This window comes from Anguilla anguilla, chromosome 2 (assembly GCF_013347855.1).
Source record: "Anguilla anguilla isolate fAngAng1 chromosome 2, fAngAng1.pri, whole genome shotgun sequence".
Classification (NCBI taxonomy): Eukaryota; Metazoa; Chordata; class Actinopteri; order Anguilliformes; family Anguillidae; genus Anguilla; species Anguilla anguilla.
In genome coordinates, this window is record NC_049202.1 from 2157644 (window position 1) to 2172638 (window position 14995).

Sequence of the window (14995 nt, forward strand, 5' to 3'; positions counted from 1 at the left end):
AAATACATAAAGTACATTTCTCACAATAAGTTTTATGGAAACACAAGATTGAGGACAATAACATGCTTATTTTAATGATCTACATTTGTGATGTAAGACATTACATTAGGCAACCGGCAGGCAGACACTGCAACCTCTGAAAAAAAAAAAAAAAAAAAAACGGATTCACTTCCACCCAATTTGTGGAGTAGCAGGTCCAAGGTCTGTTGACGGTACGGCAACTGGAAGGAGGAGGCTTTCTCCAGAGCCAATTTGTCAGACCTCTGACAGGTCTCCCTGCTTCTCTCTCACCTCTCCGTGTCATCATGCTCCATTAAGACCGACTCCGAATCATTTCGGAGAGTGCGTACCAGCCCAGAGGACCCTCTTCACCATGGTCCTCCTGGCGCTCGGAGGTTCACCTCTGCTCCAGTAATCCAGACCCCTTTGCGCTTCACGCGAACGATGCAGACGAGAACATCGGCTACGAACCCACACCGAACAGGTAGCAAAAAAAGGCTCACAGCAAACGCATGCCTTATTGTAAATGTCCTGGGCTGTTCAACATACTCCATACCATTCCACAGGGTACGTCTGTAACTCTTTATTTAACTAAGAAGTGAAATCACAAGTCAAACTTTACAGGGCTGCAAAATTGTTTGTACAAGTGAGGACGGAGTGTAGCACAGTGGGTAAGGAACTGGACTTGTAACCGAAAGGTCGCAGGTTCGATTCCTGGGTAGGACACTGCCGTTGTACCCTTGAGCAAGGTACTTAACCGGAATTGCTTCAGTGTATATCTAGCTGTATAAATGGATACAATGTAAAATGCTATGTAAAAAAGTTGTGTTAGTCGCTCTGGATAAGAGCATCTGCTAAATGCCTGTAATGTAATAAATAATTACCCTATATTACTGCACTGATTTTACAGGTTTAGTTGTAACATTTATTTAAATACATTTTGTTGAATTATAATTATTTATGTATATATATAGCCACATCTTTACCCTGATGAAAAGACTTACAGATGAAAAGGTTTGTTTCCATTAGTTTCTCATTATGCTTTATTGTGTCAGCATGGAACAAAGCAACAACCTTTTTTTTACAGTATGAAATGAATTTTAAATTTAAAAGCTTTCCAAATGTCACTGTATTAACACCAGTGCAAGCTGCTGAACTTGTGGTGTTAGCCCATATTCCCACTTTTTAAAATTAGTGTTGTAAAAATATTTTTATCGCTATAAATATATTGGTTTAAAAAAAAAAGTTTATGAAGCTTGTTATTTGCAGATGAGTCTACAAATGAAAAAGAAAACAAAAAATGTTACCTGCCTCATAACACAGGGCAACAATTTCCTAGCACTTCTTTAAATATTTAATCTCAGTGAATCTCGATATATCTCCTTGTGAAATGAAACAGGCAGTTTTGTTTATGCCGGTGAGGAGCTCAAGCTTAGTCGGTTAGATCATTATTTCAGTTGATTCCGTCACAGCTGTCACAGCAAATATTATGAGTCACTGGCAATTGCCGTTTCTTCTTGTTCATGTATTAATAGAGACAGCTATGGACTGGAATGACTGACAGATATTCCCGCTATAGGTTCTTATTAACAGATCGATTTCCGCAATTTGATCTCAAAAGTTTTTTTTTTGTTTGTTTTGTTTTGGTTTTTTTAAACCGGAAGCCTAAATGTTGGTGGTTGGTGGGGAGAGATGTCAATAAACATCAGAAACAATTAATAAGCAAAGCCAAACTGTAATAACTGTACTTATTTTTGACTGACATTTTGTTTTTTTCCTTTGAGCTTGAAACCCCCTCATAAGACACAGCGTGACAGTCATGTCTGCTGGAATTTGGTCAAGTCAAATCTCACAAATTCCTCTTCTTTCGACTGTCAATGTGCAGTGCATACTTACCCAACAACAGACAGAAGGCTTATTCCTGACATCTTTAATTCTGCCCACACAATCAATCATTTGTCAATATTAATATTTACAAAAAGTATGAAGAAGTTTATTGTGGTATAGACTGGTGTCAAAAAAATTCAGGGTGGTAAAAGACTCATCTTACTAAAATACTGAATTCTGATGATACTGTGGAATATAACTGACCGTAATATTTTCTTTGGAGACAGTGTTATAGGCAGTTCTGGAAAACATTGCAAAGCCATTAAAGCAAAAAAGAAAAAAAAAGTAAACAATCAACGAGGGTGACTAAAATTTACCATTTTTTATTTAGCAGGTGTCCAGCAAAATGAATAAAAGATGCACTAAAAGAATCAGATTTGTTTCGCTGTGGCCATTGTCCTGCATTGCTGGTGTTTGTTCTGAACACTTTTTTTTTTTTTTCCTGTTATGTGTGAATCATTTAATTTCCACCTGCAGCCACATTCTTTAAATTAGCAAATTTATCTTCAAATTTATCCAATTTATTTCTCATACACAGGAATATACCTTCCCATCTGTGATGGACAGCTGTGTGCTGAAAACCAGGGAACTGACGAGTAAACACATTCTGAAAACCAAGAACCCTAAATTACTTTTCGAAACACATTTCAGTTATTTTAGGCACGCATGTACAATTTTCTTCATCTGTGGGAGGTTATTCTACAAAATCAGGAAAAAATGGGAAAGGATAACGCATATTTGCTTTGATTTTGCAATGTAAGAACCCACAAGGGATGGGTGTGTTTGCTATGTTTGCCTAAAGAGAGCTGATTGTTCATTTTTTTTCAGTAGCAAATGTGCCGTGTGGGAAATGTATTATTGTTTTCAATCCGCCGTAACGTTTTTGCATGCTTGATTTTTTGTTTTTGTTTTAGACATGTGTATGCTCTGTTTCTCAGATAAGAATTTGTAACTTAAAATGACATTACAGGCATTTAGCAGATGCTCTTATCCAGACAAAACTTTTTTTTTTCAGATAGCGTTTACATTGCATCCAATTACGCAGCTAGACATACGTACAGTGAAGCAATGTGGACTAAGTACCTTGCTCAAGGGTACAACAGCAGTGTTTCCCTTACCGGGGAATCGAATCAGTGACCTTTAGGTTACAAAACCAGCTCCTTACCCATTATACAACACTACCGCCCCATACTTATATCAAAGTGTTTTCCAGGGGAACATCATCTCCTCCGGAGTGTTCTCATACTGGCACAAGACTTGCAATTACCATTCATAATTCAGTCTTGTCACTCGCCTTCGAACACATCATCAACAAGTTGCAGTAACTGCAGGTGATTGACAGGCGCTGATTAGTCAATCAGAGCTCATTAAATGTGAACATCTGTCATTATTTTAAGGGGGGGGGGGGGGGGGGGGGGGGGGAACAACAACAACAACACCAACAGCAGCAGCAGCGAGGCGTTTGAAACCCGCTCATCTCCTGGTGACAGTTGGGTTTGCCTGAGGTCATCATTAGGAGGAGAGGGAGGAGAGTTTCCCGCCCTTTTTGGATGCTGGGTAATTGCGCCACTTACTGCGCCGTTTCTCTGAGGGAGACGTCTGAGATCTGAGGACTCCGCCCGCTTTGTCCCCGCCCCCTCCCTCCCTCCCTCCCTCCCTCCCTCCTCTCGCTGATCCAGGCCTCGGTGTTTCCCGCTCTTTTGACAACTGCAAAGCGCCTTCATGCCTGACAGCCAGCTCATCCAGATCTGCTGCCCGGCTAGTCTTCCTCTCTTCCTCTCTCCTCCTGTACGCGTTCATGTACACCCCCTCTGTCCTCATCCCCCCCCCCCCCTCTGCCCTCCTCACCCTCCATGCTCTGCCAGTCTCACTCTCGCGTCTGCTCAGAAGTCTGCTACCAGCATGCAGCCGACAGCTTCATCCCTGTGAGCCTACTCATGCCTTGCGGTCCAAAGGGCTTGTGGTATGTCACTAAGCAGGATTACTGAGTCAGCTGGATAACTGCGCTGAGTAAAACCCGGAACGCACACCCAAATCTGGAACACGGACTGAAGTAAAGAGCTGTTCCAGGTTTTACTCAGTGCAGTTATCCAGCTAACTCAGTAATCCTGGGGGGTATCTCACGAAGGGGGATTAATGAGTTAGCTGCATTATCCCTCTATCCCCCCTCAGCAAATAAACCTGTTGTTTGCTTTACAAAGACTTGTTCACAAATCTTTAATTTGGCCAAATGAGCGAAACACAAACTTCCTCGACATTTCTCCACTCAGCTGCAGGAAATGCATGAGAAGGCTAAAGCAGACAGGAAGCACATTTTACCCTCTGACCTTTGACCTCGACACGCCACACTTGTTTTACACATTTAAAAAAAATTACATTTCAGCCGAGCGAGAGGCGTCAGTGTTGTCATGTCATCCACGTGGATCGGAACGCACTTCATTAAGACCCCCGAAACAGTCACACCCCCCCCCCACCCCCCCCCCCCCCCCCCCGTGCGGTGGCTCGCACAACAAAAAGGCCGCCCAGCTTCCCGTGCGCTAGTGAAGAATGATCGTGTAATTCCCGTAATGTCGAGCGTGTCCTTGCCAGGTTTGTCACTCCATTTGTTCCCCCGGAATAAATTCCCCCCCCGGGCGATTCGTCTGTAAAGCGATGCTTCAGTTTATACCTTCAGTTCCAGTCCCCAGCATCCAAATTAAGGAGTGCCGTCCTGTGTCCTTCCACAACAAGCGCACAAATATATAACAGGGAATTTCTTTCAAGGAAAATCACTTTTAAAAGCGCTACTATTTAATTAATTTAATCTCGAGCTTTATTGAAACGCCTCAGGCCAAACGAACGACTGCACCGCCACGCCAGCGTGATTATTTTTTCATACGCAGTTCCCCGGGGCCAATTGTAGACATGCATCATAACATAGGAAGCCTTGAGGGAAGACATCTTTGTGTTTCTGTAATGCCTTATTAGTTTATGTCCCTCAGCTGGACATTGTCGTTAGTTTTTTTTTTTCCCCACAATCTAGACAGTAAAAAAAAATAAAAAGTAATTGCAAGCCAGGAAGCTGTCAAACTGCCAATAATCAAAGAGAGAGAGAAAAAAGGAGCAAGATATAAGACCATAACCACAGCAGAATGTTTAAATTGAACAGAACACCTTGAAATGCGATATTTAACAATTAGAAACTATTCGTCTGATTAACAGTCATTAACAGTCTTTTCACCCTGAGCACTGCAGACTTAATATAACATTACAGGCACTTAGCAGTCGCTCTTTCCCAGAGCAACTTACACAACTTTTTACATTGCCTCCATTTATACAGCTGGATATATACTGAAACAATGCAGGTTCAGTTCTCACGGGTACAACGGCAGTGTCCTACCTGGGAATCAAACCTGTGACCTTTAGGTTACAAGACCAACTCCATTTTGCTACACTGCGTCCCCTATATTGTCAGGAACTTCAATATTTAGACAAACCAAACGTCTATTTTATGTGATTAATACATACTGGTTCTCTGGGGGCAGACATTCTGACGTGTCAGGTCTTTATGGTTTGGTTGAAAAAAAAGTATATTCTGCTAGGGCAGCGGTGGAATAGAGCTGTTAAGGAACTGGATTTGTAGCTCAAAGGCATTGGGTTTGATTCCTTAGCTGTGATGCTGCCGCTGTACCCTTGAGCGAGGTCCCCTGCCTGAGTCACCTCAGGAAGAAAGCCCAGCTGTATAAATAGACTGCATGTGAAAATGTGACCTGTGCTGCACTGGACATGGGCATCTGTCAACTGCTGAAATAAGTGTGTGTGTGTGTGTGTGTGTGTGTGAGAGAGAGATAGAGAGAGAGAGAGGGGGTGTGTGTTTGTGTGTGTGGGGGGGGGTTGTGTGAGAGAGAGAGAGAGAGAGAGAGAGAAAGAGAAAGAGAGAAAGAATGTGTGTCAGAGAGAGGGGGGAGAGAGGGGTGTGTTTGTGTATGTGTGTGTGTGTGTGTGTGTGCATGCATGCATACATGCTCTATATATATACAGTATATTGACATGGTTGACTGCCTCATTTTCATTCTGTGCAACAATTAAATATCGAGTTCCAAGTTGGCACACTGTGATCATCAAATTCAGTAAAACACAATCTTGTCAGATCTTGGTCCTGGCGAGCGCTTCAGTCAGGAGAAAAATGGAGGGCTTGGGGGGGGCACGGCCCCTACAGCACGCCTGGGACAACAAGAACGCTAATTAGAATATTTGTGGTCGGAGGGCTGTGGAGGCCAGGAGCAGTCGGGCAGTGGAGAGGTCAGTAGGAATCACCGGACGGATGCCTTGCATGTAAAATGTTTTTTAATCATTCACACATCAGTGGAGTGGTGTTCCATAATGCCCCCCTCCCTCCCCCCCCCCCTCCTCTCTTTCTGCACTGACCTCAGGTCAGGATAACCCACGTTACGAACAGCAACGTCTTTCTTCTAATTCAATAAAAGGACGCTTTTTGATACATTGCACCGTGCATTTTTAAACTCGTGCTCTTTTAATGTCGTTTGTCTAATGTGGTTAAGCTCGCAGCGAGGTGCTTTCTGGCATTATGATTGCATTCGGTGGCTCCTGTGAAGCATAATGCATATCGATTTTCTATGGGCCTCCAGTCAAAAACGGAAAAAAAACTAAACAAAAAAAATAGATAAATAAACTGTGCCAGCGTGACAAATAATAATGGGATGTGGTGATTCCTGGCTCTCTAATTTCGTGTTGGGGTGCGGTGAGTCATCGTGGTCTTTGTTTTATTGTCCCAACACGTCAATATTACTGCCTCATTATGATGGAAAATGGTACAGGTATATTAGCAATGAGCCTTTGGCATTTGTGTCTGGGCGGAATGAGTCTATTTCAGAGGGCAGGCATGAGACTTTTTAAAATGTATTTATTTACTTATTTATTTCTTTATTTTACAAAACATTGTGGCATGTACAGGGTGAAATGTCAGAAGAATATGGTTGGGGGCGGGGGGGGGCAGTGTTTCACCAGGGACTAGTATGAGGAGGCAAACCTGAACCTAAACTATAATCTCCCAATGAAGATTTAAAAAATCTATGCAATACCCTCGGTTACATTACATTACAGGAACTTAGCAGGTGCTCTTATCCAGAGCGACTTACACAACATTTTTTACACAACATTTACATGCACCCATTTATATAGCTGGATATGTATCCTTACCCATTATATATGGGTATCTTATTGTATCTCCTTAGCAACACAAGCATCTATGGCAAACCCCCCTGACCCTCATGCACAACTACAGAGACAACAAAAAAAAGTTTTTTTACCTCTCATGAGTGAAAACGTACATTGTGAATATGATCAAGTCTTTCACTAAAGCTGCTCCTTCTGATTTCAATCTGACTCTCGCTACATCAAAAAAAACTTGTTATTAGCTTGCTATTTTAACTTTCGCCCAACTTGTCCAAACAAGCCTAGCCAGTGGCAGCTGCTGCCACACATCGGTGTGTGGTAGACAGAGGACGCCAGAGGTGCATGCCAGTGATGGGGAAATTAGCATTTATATCTGCGGCATTTAAGTCCACGTCTGAAAGACGAAGACTCTGGCACCAGTTACACAATTCCTAAATTACATGAACTCAAAAATCACAAATTGCCGAGGGACTACTGGGTTGGTAGCCTACTAAACTCCTGCGATCTCCATTGTGTCATTTTCTGTCAGTTCATCATTCTTTGACTTTGTAAGTAGGCAATTGTGGCTCTTTTTTGTAATTAAACTGCCTTGTTCTCACGGTGATAATTTCTCAATTAGATGGCCTGGAGGTAGCATAAAGTTAATAAATTACGTTGTAAATTTGGTTAAATTGCACCAGACTACACGTCTTTTTTTAGTCGGAATGGTGTCGCGGCAGGCATGCAATCTCCCTCTACCCACTGATGATGCTAAATTCAGCTGCCCTTATCAACTTAGTTTTGTGCTGATTTTGTTCCTGTCGCTCTTTCTAGATTCTGTCAGTTTAATTAGAGGTCTTTGATGCTTATCGCAAAAAAAAGAAAAAGGAAAAAAAAAACTTGGAAGCATCCCAACTTCGACTGAAGTCAAAGAAAAATGATGACAACAACAATAAATGCTTGAAAAGGTAAATGTGCTAATCATGCGATTATCACGGGGAAAATAAAAATAACATGAACTCCTCCACAAGTAAACGTTTTCTGTTCACAGTATTTTCAACAATCACTATTTTCAACAAGGTACTATATGCTGGTGCTGGAATATAAACACTGGTTCACTGATCAAAACGACCATCTTCATTCTAGGAACAAGGAATAGTTTCAGCCAAGAGAGAGCGGCGGTTTGGATTTAAAATCACAGAGAGTTCCGTGTGTCCGCGACAGTTAACTTTCAATTCAGTGGTGGAGAAATTGTTTTGGAAGAAGGTCCACAATTTTCTATTTGGCATTCACAATCCAAAAAAGGTACAAGATAACATTGCCTTAGAGTTGAGCTTTCAAAGGGACCCATCTAAGCTGCACTCCAAACGGGGAGGGAAGAGATGTAATGCTTTATTAGACCACAGGGAGAGCTGACTTGATTAGTCAGCCATTTTATTTGTTCAGCCAAGTGTAATTTACAGCACACCTGTGTTAAACAACTCCTCCAGAAAGACCAACAACAACAAAAACAGCAAGCACACACACACACACACACACACACACACACACACACACACACACACACATAACCATGAGCTTGTGCAAGATACTGTAGAGTACCATTACATCTACATCTTGCAATAGTATTGAAAATTTAGCCATATATCCTAATGTAAGACACATTTTGTTTTTTTTCTTAATTAGTTGTAGCTGTCATCCCTGTCCTATGTGCAGACTCAAAGCCCTCTATTTGGCAATATGTACTCCAAAATGACATGATGACCTCTTCTTTATGGGAAAATTAACTTGGGATCACAGCCATGTCGAAAATATCAGAGAACTGATGATCCTCTGGCTTTTTTGGTTGTTGAAGTCAATATTTCCATTTTATCATCTGCAGAGTACCCATGGAAAGTCAAACTCTATTATTATTATTTTTTTTTTTTGGTCTGATACATGTTCCAATGATATTCTTAAAATACACATGCTGCAATAAACTGGCACCGGAAATAAGTACGAAACTGAACTTCAACGAAAATAGCTAAAATGAAACAAAAACGAAAGTCCTTGTCTCTGCTGGCGAACTGAAGAAATCGTGCTGCGTGAGTCGGAGCACTTTATACCGCTCCGATGGGCAATCTGCTGCAAGTGCTCTCGATCGTCCATTAAGCGCAGACATGCGGCCTCTTCCTTTAGATCAAGGCTCTGGGACTCTCCGGAGTGGAGCTGGGGCTCCACGAACCCTGTCCGTGGTCCTGAAGACGCTCGCTGTCAAACAGGGAGGGCGTGGGTCAGGTCGGGACACGGAGTATGTAGGGCACCATACTAAAGTGCCTTACGTTGCAGTATACTTGGGTCAGATATATGGAACTCTATCTATCTATCTATCTCTCTCTCTCTCTCTCTCTCTCTCTCTCTCTATATATATATATATATATATATATATATAAACTACACAAAACAGTATCGAACAATGATAAAAGTAGAAAGGTATAAGACAATAGTGGGAGGGAAAAAAGGTTAGAAGGATCATTTTAGCCCAGAGATAACAACCATGTTAGTTGTGAGGGTAAGAATACATATATATATATTACATGTCTAAAATATTTGTGCTTGTCTGTCACTGTTTTATCCTATCTACCTTATTAATGAATGGCCTTAAAGGTGAAAAGAAGGTGAAACACTGATCTGTTAAAGGTAGACGTGCATTTACACATGATGGGCCTGCTTAGAGTTCACCTTTCCCTGAAGCTGTAGGAATATCTAGCAGCCTTGCAACACACGTCTTTCATTTACCTTCTTCAATTGTTGAGCCTGTTTTTGTAAAGATTTTTCTTTACAAAGGCATATGCTTTTGCTGCACAAAACATCAATCTGACAAGGAATACTCCCTGTCAGTTTTTCAAGAAAAAATAAATTCCTCAGGCTATTCAATGCCAGATAAGTTTTATTTATTATTTTTGTTTCTTCATTTATTTTCTTTATATTATGTTTCAATAGTGTCAAGGCCTGTCTACCTTCAGAATTCAAATGAGTTTCCAGTCATATGTACACACTCTCCTTGGCAGGCATTCAGTACACTACAAAGGTCTCTACAAAAACAACTGACCACAGAGAGAGTCACAGAGATGAGAAATAGTATATAAAAAATGTATAATAATCGTTAGTAGATCTTTTTTTTAACAGGTTTTTGTCAAAAGCATTTTCAGTTTCTCTGTTTGGTTCCTGCTTTTTTATTCATGCCATTATTAAGGCAGTTAAACAACCTTTTCCCATATTGAACACTTCCTCTTAGAATAAAAAACATCAGGAATAGTCCATTGAATATGTTGTCTGTACAGATGATAGAAACGTGTAATAATGGAAATGCATAAATATTTTTAAAACTCATAGTCCTAAAATGATCTTCAATTTTTCTGAATAGAACATCCATTAACATGGGTATGCATATACTGTCAATCAAAACATGGTCATCTACAATCCTGGTGAAATAATAGTTTTTTCAAGAGTATTTTTGATTTAAAATAATATTCTTTGAAAGATTAATACAACTATTACAGAGAAAAGACAGCTTAGAAGAAAGAACAAAAACAAGAACTTTCCTTTTGTCTTGTCTTTTCTTCCCCATTGCCACTAATAGGATAGGAAAGAGTAGTTAAAATCATTGATGTTTTCTCCTACTACAAATTTAGTTTGTGATTAAAACTTTTGATTTAGCCTTTACTTACATTTAAGTCCAACTTCAATGGGCAGATAACTGGCTGACTTGATTTGTAGAGCTTTATCACTGATTATAAACGCTATTTATTTTCTTTTCTTTTTTTTTAGGGGTGGCTCTTGATGGAATTGTCCTATAAGTTAATTGTCTTTGCCAATGCTACTGTATATCTAAATCTAAAGGGCCTTTTCAAGGTCACAGGGGTTTTTGACCTCTGAACTTTTGGTAGGACCCCGTAATGCTCATAACATTTTCAGTTTCATTTCACCATTCAGCGGACACTCACGCAGAGAAAATTACACCGATGGCATTTTTGCATGCAGTTTGTTTATGCAGTTAGATCTCTCACTGAAACAATTCAGGTGAAGCATCTTGCTAAAAACATACAACATCGCCGCTCCAGCTGAGAATTGAACCCACAATCTTTGAACAAAACCAGTTCCCCCTACTGATACACTACAGTCACCGAGGCAAGGGAGGTTCCATGTTCTCACCGTGTCCACGTGGGTTTCTTCCTGGTACTCCGCTTTCCTCCAGCAGTCCAAAGACTTGCAGGTTAGCTTAATTGGAGACTCATAAATTGCCCATGGGTATGAGTGTGTGAGTGAATGGTGTGTGTGCCCTGCGATAGATTGGCGGCTAGTCCAGGGTGTATTCCTGCCTCTCGGCCCAATGCATGCTGGGATATGCTCCAGCATTCCCCCCCCCCCCCCCCCCGGGTGTAGATAATGGATGGATGAAAGCGATGATCGGTTAGCCTGAGAGCCGGGAGGCCCGGCCCAGGACCGCCGTTCACCTCATGCTAAGCTCAGCAAGCGCCCGGCTTTCCGCCATTATCTCACCGCTCGGCTCGCCGCTGGCGGCCGCGTTCCTGTCCCGGGCCTTAATGACGGCGGGAACCGGAGGGCCGCCGCCGCCCTCCATAAATCCCGAGTGGATCATCTCCCCCACAGCTGGCCCTGCTAAACGGCTGCATCCTCTTTCCCACTGATGTTCTAACAGTAATTGGACTCTGCCCCTGGAACAGGGAGGCGATGATGCTGCTGCCGTTGTTGTTGCTGTTCTTGTTGTTGTTGCGCCCCTCTCAGCTGGTCGTTAATCCTCTCGTTCTTGCAAGGCGTCGTGAGTTACGGCTTAGAGGGTGGCTTGTGCTGAGAGCGTTGAAATTTCAGACATAGAAAATGAGAAGAAAACTCGGGGAGGCAAGCCAATAAATGGATAAATACAAATTAAAAATCGCACCGTAGAGTATGCCCTACTGGAGGGAAAAAACAGTCACATCGGTTTTGTTAACTGAGGAAGAGTGAGTTCATCTCAAGGTAAAGCCTGAACGTGTCTGCAGTCTAGGTGTGTGTGTGTGTGATTCTCAATAAATCAACTCTATTACAGCAAGTGAATAGGTATAAATGTGTGTGTGAGAGAGAGAAAGAGAGAGAGACAGAGACAGACAGACAGAGATAGAAAGAGAGAGAGACAGAGACAGACATAGACACAGAGATACAGAAAGACAGACAGAGAGAGACAGAGAGACAGACAGACAGAGATAGAAAGAGAGAGAGACAGAGAGACAGACAGACAGAGATAGAAAGAGAGAGAGAGATAAAGAGAAACAGAGAGAGTAAAGAGAAAGCCCCCTCTGACTGAAGGTGGGCGCCCTTCCCGCCCTGTGTCGGTGTCCGGGATCACGCTAAGACCACGCGGTCACGTGACAAGAGGCGCACTGCAGGCGTGTCTCTGCTGAGCCCGAGGAGCCCGTGTGCCCGCCAACGCGCGGAGATACCGCCGCGATCTGGCCCCCCCCCCGTCTCAGGCCTGTTCCCCTCACGCGCCCAGCCCCGCTTCAGAGTTCCATTAAGGCCTTTATAGAACCGAAATCCAGCGCTCGAGTCGGTATCAGAAATCCCGGCACTCTTTCCCTTCAGGCTAAACATATCTCAGATCGCTTTCCTTCCTTTTCTCTTTTTTTTGTTTGGTTTTTGTTCTTGTTTCCGTCTGTAATTTCACTTCCATCTGACCAGCCCCGGTTACTTATCTTATCATGCGCTGCTTTTCCAGGGAATGTAATTGAGGCAACAAAAAAAAAACTACTACTACTATCAGGTCCCATTCTGTAGTCTCAACATGATAAAGGGTAAATTAAACCCTAATGAAGATTGCAAAGTTACTCTCAGATATCAGAATTTGTGGAGTTTATCCCATAATGAATGGCACTGTTTGACCTTTGGCTGTTTTCAGCAGAGGGCTACGGTACACTGATCTTCGAAGACAGAAGTAAAACAAATAAAGAAAAAGATACAAAAGAAGCTTAGAGTGTCTTATTTTGCACCATGAAGTAAACTTTTTGCTCTGTGAATTGGTGGGGGGCGGGGGGGTTTCACATCGCTGAACACTACTCTGAAAGTTTGACATTTTCCAAATGGTGAAAGTGCATGATGTCTTTTTTGTTTTTGTTTTTGTTGTTTCTCTCTGGGGCACTGCTTCTGGGGCGGGACACCAGCAGGCAGTGGGCATTCAAGCGTCGCGTCACCCAGGGCTCCCCACTGTCGGGGGCGGGGGGGGGGGTTACAGGCTTCTGGGGGTGCATGACTTCATTATTGTGTGATCCGGTGAAGTCCAAGAGATTCAGTTCATAATCTGTTGGAGGCTAACCTGCTCAGTCATCCACGGCCTAAAGGACGCTGTAAATCTCAGACCCCCGGCTGTTGTGTCTCGAGCTCGTCAGGCGTGCTGCGGATGGAGAAATGAGCAAAATGCTACATGCTCGCTTCATTAATTAATATTAAACTGGCCAAAAAAAGCGCTTGTTATTTTCGCTCTGATACATATTGCAGTGTCATATGCCAACAGTCAAAACCATTTAATATGATTCCACTGATACATTTTTTTAAATTATTGACAACAAAATAACTAACTCAAGTACTTCTTTGTGTTTTCCCCAGTGTATTTCTCCCACTTTTCCAAATATTTGAAGTTGAAACCAGTGCTGGAATTGGGCTAGAACAGACGAGCGTGCCGTACTCCTTTTTTCTCTGCCTCTTGTTAGCTGTCCAGTGTTTCTGCACCCTTGAGATTCTCTTTCTCTCATTCCCACTCTCCACAGTCACCGTATTGTAGTCCATAACTATTCATTCAGGTGAGCCCACGCATTGACACGTCAGACAATCGGACTTCGTTACCCAGATGGTATCTGCTTTCTTGCTTTTGCTCTGCATTTCTGTATAAGATTTTTGTAACCAAGTAAATGTAGGGAGGATAATTAGGTGGCCAGATGTAGATAGCCCTGGGGTTAACACCTCGACCCTTTCAAAAAAAAGTGTCATGGGATCTTTAATGACCTCAGTGAGTCGGGACCCAATGATAAAAACACAGCAGAGAGCAGCTCCTCTCTTGTGCGAGGCCTCAGATTTTATCTGGGCCAGAAGTGCGAGGGTCTACCTGTCGGAACACAGACACTGTCTACCTGTCGGAACACAGACACTGACACCTCCTTCAGCCACAGTGTACTTCCCCCCGGGTCTCCCCCGTTCAATTTCGGCTCGAGCCCAGCCTGACTTAGCCGCGGCACTTTGGCACGAGGGGGTTTACACAGGGGGCAGTGTCTGCCGTATGGTGGGGGGTACTGTAGGTAGGGAGTCGAGTCATGGCCATGTCACTGGAGTAACAGAGAGCAGTCTTGCATTGGAAACCTAGGCATCCAGAAAAAAAGGAAACGAAACACGCTCGACTTGGGTACAGGCCCTGCGCTAAATATGCGAAAGATGAGATAAGGATCGCACTTCCATAAAATAATTTAATATATCTTTTATTTGAGCGCGCAAATAAAAGATGTATAAAAATATTTTACGAGAGTGCGGTCCTTATCTCATTTTTGCAAATCTGGACATCACACGGGAGCATTCTAAAATTAGAGACTAGTAAAAAACTAGTTTCTAAAAAACCAGTTTGACTCTCTGTATGGCGCATTCCCCAAGGGCTTGAACAGATCCTCCACAGAGTAACTGAACTTTGCCATTAAAAAAAAAAAATACTTTTAGTCAGATATTACCGTTCTCTCAGTCTATTGAAGAGGGGTTTTCAACCTTTTCTGTTCCAGGGACCCCCACCAAGGCTCAAAGGCCTTCAGGGGACCCCCATCATGAGTTAAAAAGGGTCATATAAAAAAAAGAAGCTTTATACTTTTATATTTTCGTATATATAGTCATTGCATACCTTTAAGGCCTTCCAGGGGACTGCAGACCCCCCCCCCCCCCCCCC